Source organism: Limanda limanda, chromosome 7 (genome assembly GCF_963576545.1).
Source record: "Limanda limanda chromosome 7, fLimLim1.1, whole genome shotgun sequence".
Lineage (NCBI taxonomy): Eukaryota > Metazoa > Chordata > Actinopteri > Pleuronectiformes > Pleuronectidae > Limanda > Limanda limanda.
In genome coordinates this window covers 26936272-26941271 of record NC_083642.1, presented here as the reverse complement: position 1 = coordinate 26941271, position 5000 = coordinate 26936272, and the positions used below count along the sequence as shown (strand labels likewise).

The following is a 5000-nucleotide window of genomic DNA, read 5'->3' as shown; positions in this document are numbered from 1 at the left end:
TGGGAATACCAGGTGCTGTAAGCTTTTTCGAATTTGCTTTGCAACCAGCAGAGGGAACGGTTGCTGCTGCTTTAAAGGAGAAACATCTTGGAAAGAGCAGGAAAGACTCAACATCAAAGAAAACAAGGATATGGAACCCTGACATTATTACTGATGGAAATGATTGATAATTGTCATGATTTGATGATGGTGGTGGTGGTTCACATGTATAAATAAGGTATTGTGGGTTGAGTCTTTCGCTTACGGCCATACCACCCTGAGCACGCCCGATCTCGTCTGATCTCGGAAGCTAAGCAGGGTCGGGCTTGGTTAGTACTTGGATGGGAGACCGCCTGGGAATACCAGGTGCTGTAAGCTTTTTCGAATTTGCTTTGCAAACAGCAGAGGGAACGGTTGCTGCTGCTTTAAAGGAGAAACATCTTGGAAAGAGCAGGAAAGACTCACCATCAAAGAAAACAAGGATATGGAACCCTGACATTATTACTGATGGAAATGATTGATAATTGTCATGATTTGATGATGGTGGTGGTGGTTCACATGTATAAATAAGGTATTGTGGGTTGAGTCTTTCGCTTACGGCCATACCACCCTGAGCACGCCCGATCTCGTCTGATCTAGGAAGCTAGGCATGGTCGGCTTGGTTAGTACTTGGATGGGAGACCGCCTGGGAATACCAGGTGCTGTAAGCTTTTTCGAATTTGCTTTGCAACCAGCTGAGGGAACGGTTGCTGCTGCTTTAAAGGAGAAACATCTTGGAAAGAGCAGGAAAGACTCACCATCAAAGAAAACAAGGATATGGAACCCTGACATTATTACTGATGGAAATGCTTGATAATTGTCATGATTTGATGATGGTGGTGGTGGTTCACATGTATAAATAAGGTATTGTGGGTTGAGTCTTTCGCTTACGGCCATACCACCCTGAGCACGCCCGATCTCGTCTGATCTCGGAAGCTAAGCAGGGTCGGGCTTGGTTAGTACTTGGATGGGAGACCGCCTCGGAATACCAGGTGCTGTAAGCTTTTTCGAATTTGCTTTGCAACCAGCAGAGGGAACGGTTGCTGCTGCTTTAAAGGAGAAACATCTTGGAAAGAGCAGGAAAGACTCAACATCAAAGAAAACAAGGATATGGAACCCTGACATTATTACTGATGGAAATGATTGATAATTGTCATGATTTGATGATGGTGGTGGTGGTTCACATGTATAAATAAGGTATTGTGGGTTGAGTTTTTCGCTTACGGCCATACCACCCTGAGCACGCCCGATCTCGTCTGATCTCGGAAGCTAAGCAGGGTCGGGCTTGGTTAGTACTTGGATGGGAGACCCCCTGGGAATACCAGGTGCTGTAAGCTTTTTCGAATTTGCTTTGCAACCAGCAGAGGGAACGGTTGCTGCTGCTTTAAATGAGAAACATCTTGGAAAGAGCAGGAAAGACTCAACATCAAAGAAAACAAGGATATGGAACCCTGACATTATTACTGATGGAAATGTTTGATAATTGTCATGATTTGATGATGGTGGTGGTGGTTCACATGTATAAATAAGGTATTGTGGGTTGAGTCTTTCGCTTACGGCCATACCACCCTGAGCACGCCCGATCTCGTCTGATCTCGGAAGCTAAACATGGTCGGGCTTGGTTAGTACTTGGATGGGAGACCGCCTGGGAATACCAGGTGCTGTAAGCTTTTTCGAATTTGCTTTGCAACCAGCTGAGGGAACGGTTGCTGCTGCTTTAAAGGAGAAACATCTTGGAAAGAGCAGGAAAGACTCACCATCAAAGAAAACAAGGATATGGAACCCTGACATTATTACTGATGGAAATGATTGATAATTGTCATGATTTGATGATGGTGGTGGTGGTTCACATGTATAAATAAGGTATTGTGGGTTGAGTCTTTCGCTTACGGCCATACCACCCTAAGCACGCCCGATCTCGTCTGATCTCGGAAGCTAAGCAGGGTCGGGCTTGGTTAGTACTTGGATGGGAGACCGCCTGGGAATACCAGGTGCTGTAAGCTTTTTCGAATTTGCTTTGCAACCAGCAGAGGGAACGGTTGCTGCTGCTTTAAAGGAGAAACATCTTGGAAAGAGCAGGAAAGACTCAACATCAAAGAAAACAAGGATATGGAACCCTGAAATTATTACTGATGAAAATGATTGATAATTGTCATGATTTGATGATGGTGGTGGTGGTTCACATGTATAAATAAGGTAATGTGGGTTGAGTCTCTCGCTTACGGCCATACCACCCTGAGCACGCCCGATCTCGTCTGATCTCGGAAGCTAAGCAGGGTCGGGCTTGGTTAGTACTTGGATGGGAGACCGCCTGGGAATACCAGGTGCTGTAAGCTTTTTCGAATAAGCTTTGCAACCAGCAGAGGGAACAGTTGCTGCTGCTTTAAAGGAGAAACATCTTGGAAAGAGCAGGAAAGACTCACCATCAAAGAAAACAAGGATAGGGAACCCTGACATTATTACTGATGGAAATGCTTGATAATTGTCATGATTTGATGATGGTGGTGGTGGTTCACATGTATAAATAAGGTATTGTGGGTTGAGTCTTTCGCTTACGGCCATACCACCCTGAGCACGCCCGATCTCGTCTGATCTCGGAAGCTAAGCATGGTCTGGCTTGGTTAGTACTTGGATGGGAGACCGCCTGGGAATACCAGGTGCTGTAAGCTTTTTCGAATTTGCTTTGCAAACAGCAGAGGGAACGGTTGCTGCTGCTTTAAAAGAGAAACATCTTGGAAAGAGCAGGAAAGACTCACCATCAAAGAAAACAAGGATATGGAACCCTGACATTATTACTGATGGAAATGATTGATAATTGTCATGATTTGATGATGGTGGTGGTGGTTCACATGTATAAATAAGGTATTGTGGGTTGAGTTTTTCGCTTACGGCCATACCACCCTGAGCACGCCCGATCTCGTCTGATCTCGGAAGCTAAGCAGGGTCGGGCTTGGTTAGTACTTGGATGGGAGACCCCCTGGGAATACCAGGTGCTGTAAGCTTTTTCGAATTTGCTTTGCAACCAGCAGAGGGAACGGTTGCTGCTGCTTTAAAGGAGAAACATCTTGGAAAGAGCAGGAAAGACTCAACATCAAAGAAAACAAGGATATGGAACCCTGACATTATTACTGATGGAAATGTTTGATAATTGTCATGATTTGATGATGGTGGTGGTGGTTCACATGTATAAATAAGGTATTGTGGGTTGAGTCTTTCGCTTACGGCCATACCACCCTGAGCACGCCCGATCTCGTCTGATCTCGGAAGCTAAACATGGTCGGGCTTGGTTAGTACTTGGATGGGAGACCGCCTGGGAATACCAGGTGCTGTAAGCTTTTTCGAATTTGCTTTGCAACCAGCTGAGGGAACGGTTGCTGCTGCTTTAAAGGAGAAACATCTTGGAAAGAGCAGGAAAGACTCACCATCAAAGAAAACAAGGATATGGAACCCTGACATTATTACTGATGGAAATGCTTGATAATTGTCATGATTTGATGATGGTGGTGGTGGTTCACATGTATAAATAAGGTATTGTGGGTTGAGTCTTTCGCTTACGGCCATACCACCCTAAGCACGCCCGATCTCGTCTGATCTCGGAAGCTAAGCAGGGTCGGGCTTGGTTAGTACTTGGATGGGAGACCGCCTGGGAATACCAGGTGCTGTAAGCTTTTTCGAATTTGCTTTGCAACCAGCAGAGGGAACGGTTGCTGCTGCTTTAAAGGAGAAACATCTTGGAAAGAGCAGGAAAGACTCAACATCAAAGAAAACAAGGATATGGAACCCTGAAATTATTACTGATGAAAATGATTGATAATTGTCATGATTTGATGATGGTGGTGGTGGTTCACATGTATAAATAAGGTAATGTGGGTTGAGTCTCTCGCTTACGGCCATACCACCCTGAGCACGCCCGATCTCGTCTGATCTCGGAAGCTAAGCAGGGTCGGGCTTGGTTAGTACTTGGATGGGAGACCGCCTGGGAATACCAGGTGCTGTAAGCTTTTTCGAATAAGCTTTGCAACCAGCAGAGGGAACAGTTGCTGCTGCTTTAAAGGAGAAACATCTTGGAAAGAGCAGGAAAGACTCACCATCAAAGAAAACAAGGATAGGGAACCCTGACATTATTACTGATGGAAATGCTTGATAATTGTCATGATTTGATGATGGTGGTGGTGGTTCACATGTATAAATAAGGTATTGTGGGTTGAGTCTTTCGCTTACGGCCATACCACCCTGAGCACGCCCGATCTCGTCTGATCTCGGAAGCTAAGCATGGTCTGGCTTGGTTAGTACTTGGATGGGAGACCGCCTGGGAATACCAGGTGCTGTAAGCTTTTTCGAATTTGCTTTGCAAACAGCAGAGGGAACGGTTGCTGCTGCTTTAAAAGAGAAACATCTTGGAAAGAGCAGGAAAGACTCACCATCAAAGAAAACAAGGATATGGAACCCTGACATTATTACTGATGGAAATGATTGATAATTGTCATGATTTGATGATGGTGGTGGTGGTTCACATGTATAAATAAGGTATTGTGGGTTGAGTCTTTCGCTTACGGCCATACCACCCTGAGCACGTCTGATCTCGGAAGCTAAGCATGGTCTGGCTTGGTTAGTACTTGGATGGGAGACCCCCTGGGAATACCAGGTGCTGTAAGCTTTTTCGAATTTGCTTTGCAACCAGCTGAGGGAACGGTTGCTGCTGCTTTAAAGGAGAAACATCTTGGAAAGAGCAGGAAAGACTCACCATCAAAGAAAACAAGGATATGGAACCCTGACATTATTACTGATGGAAATGCTTGATAATTGTCATGATTTGATGATGGTGGTGGTGGTTCACATGTATAAATAAGGTATTGTGGGTTGAGTCTCTCGCTTACGGCCATACCACCCTGAGCACGCCCGATCTCGTCTGATCTCGGAAGCTAAGCAGGGTCGGGCTTGGTTAGTACTTGGATGGGAGACCGCCTGGGGATACCAGGTGC

The 5000-nt window shown here is 45.5% G+C and overlaps 14 non-coding genes and 2 pseudogenes across 14 annotated transcripts in view; all 16 read left to right on the top strand.

Annotated features, from left to right (window-relative positions):
* Positions 1-24, top strand: part of LOC133005835 (5S ribosomal RNA) — a 119-nt gene extending 95 nt beyond the window's left edge. The window contains exon 1 of the ribosomal RNA XR_009678401.1: positions 1-24. This exon is cut by the window's left edge and continues 95 nt beyond it. This is a non-coding gene — a ribosomal RNA (5S ribosomal RNA).
* A 214-nt stretch (positions 25-238) lies between these two features.
* On the top strand, positions 239-357 carry LOC133008237 (5S ribosomal RNA). Its single transcript, XR_009680509.1, has one exon. It is a non-coding gene; the product is annotated as a 5S ribosomal RNA (ribosomal RNA).
* A 214-nt stretch (positions 358-571) lies between these two features.
* On the top strand, positions 572-689 carry LOC133007844 (5S ribosomal RNA; annotated as a pseudogene).
* Positions 690-903: 214 nt separating this feature from the next.
* On the top strand, positions 904-1022 carry LOC133006158 (5S ribosomal RNA). Its single transcript, XR_009678706.1, has one exon. It is a non-coding gene; the product is annotated as a 5S ribosomal RNA (ribosomal RNA).
* Positions 1023-1236: 214 nt separating this feature from the next.
* Positions 1237-1355, top strand: LOC133005916 (5S ribosomal RNA). The gene has a single exon (XR_009678480.1). It is a non-coding gene; the product is annotated as a 5S ribosomal RNA (ribosomal RNA).
* Positions 1356-1569: 214 nt separating this feature from the next.
* LOC133006829 (5S ribosomal RNA) lies at positions 1570-1688 on the top strand. The gene has a single exon (XR_009679337.1). It is a non-coding gene; the product is annotated as a 5S ribosomal RNA (ribosomal RNA).
* Positions 1689-1902: 214 nt separating this feature from the next.
* On the top strand, positions 1903-2021 carry LOC133006374 (5S ribosomal RNA). Its single transcript, XR_009678908.1, has one exon. It is a non-coding gene; the product is annotated as a 5S ribosomal RNA (ribosomal RNA).
* Positions 2022-2235: 214 nt separating this feature from the next.
* LOC133008226 (5S ribosomal RNA) lies at positions 2236-2354 on the top strand. The gene has a single exon (XR_009680498.1). It is a non-coding gene; the product is annotated as a 5S ribosomal RNA (ribosomal RNA).
* A 214-nt stretch (positions 2355-2568) lies between these two features.
* Positions 2569-2687, top strand: LOC133007322 (5S ribosomal RNA). The gene has a single exon (XR_009679802.1). It is a non-coding gene; the product is annotated as a 5S ribosomal RNA (ribosomal RNA).
* Positions 2688-2901: 214 nt separating this feature from the next.
* LOC133005914 (5S ribosomal RNA) lies at positions 2902-3020 on the top strand. Its single transcript, XR_009678478.1, has one exon. It is a non-coding gene; the product is annotated as a 5S ribosomal RNA (ribosomal RNA).
* Positions 3021-3234: 214 nt separating this feature from the next.
* On the top strand, positions 3235-3353 carry LOC133006828 (5S ribosomal RNA). Its single transcript, XR_009679336.1, has one exon. It is a non-coding gene; the product is annotated as a 5S ribosomal RNA (ribosomal RNA).
* A 214-nt stretch (positions 3354-3567) lies between these two features.
* Positions 3568-3686, top strand: LOC133006373 (5S ribosomal RNA). Its single transcript, XR_009678907.1, has one exon. It is a non-coding gene; the product is annotated as a 5S ribosomal RNA (ribosomal RNA).
* Positions 3687-3900: 214 nt separating this feature from the next.
* Positions 3901-4019, top strand: LOC133008213 (5S ribosomal RNA). Its single transcript, XR_009680487.1, has one exon. It is a non-coding gene; the product is annotated as a 5S ribosomal RNA (ribosomal RNA).
* A 214-nt stretch (positions 4020-4233) lies between these two features.
* Positions 4234-4352, top strand: LOC133007321 (5S ribosomal RNA). Its single transcript, XR_009679801.1, has one exon. It is a non-coding gene; the product is annotated as a 5S ribosomal RNA (ribosomal RNA).
* A 214-nt stretch (positions 4353-4566) lies between these two features.
* LOC133007855 (5S ribosomal RNA) lies at positions 4567-4675 on the top strand (annotated as a pseudogene).
* A 214-nt stretch (positions 4676-4889) lies between these two features.
* Positions 4890-5000, top strand: part of LOC133006657 (5S ribosomal RNA) — a 119-nt gene continuing 8 nt past the window's right edge. Inside the window, exon 1 of the ribosomal RNA XR_009679176.1 lies at positions 4890-5000. This exon is cut by the window's right edge and continues 8 nt beyond it. This is a non-coding gene — a ribosomal RNA (5S ribosomal RNA).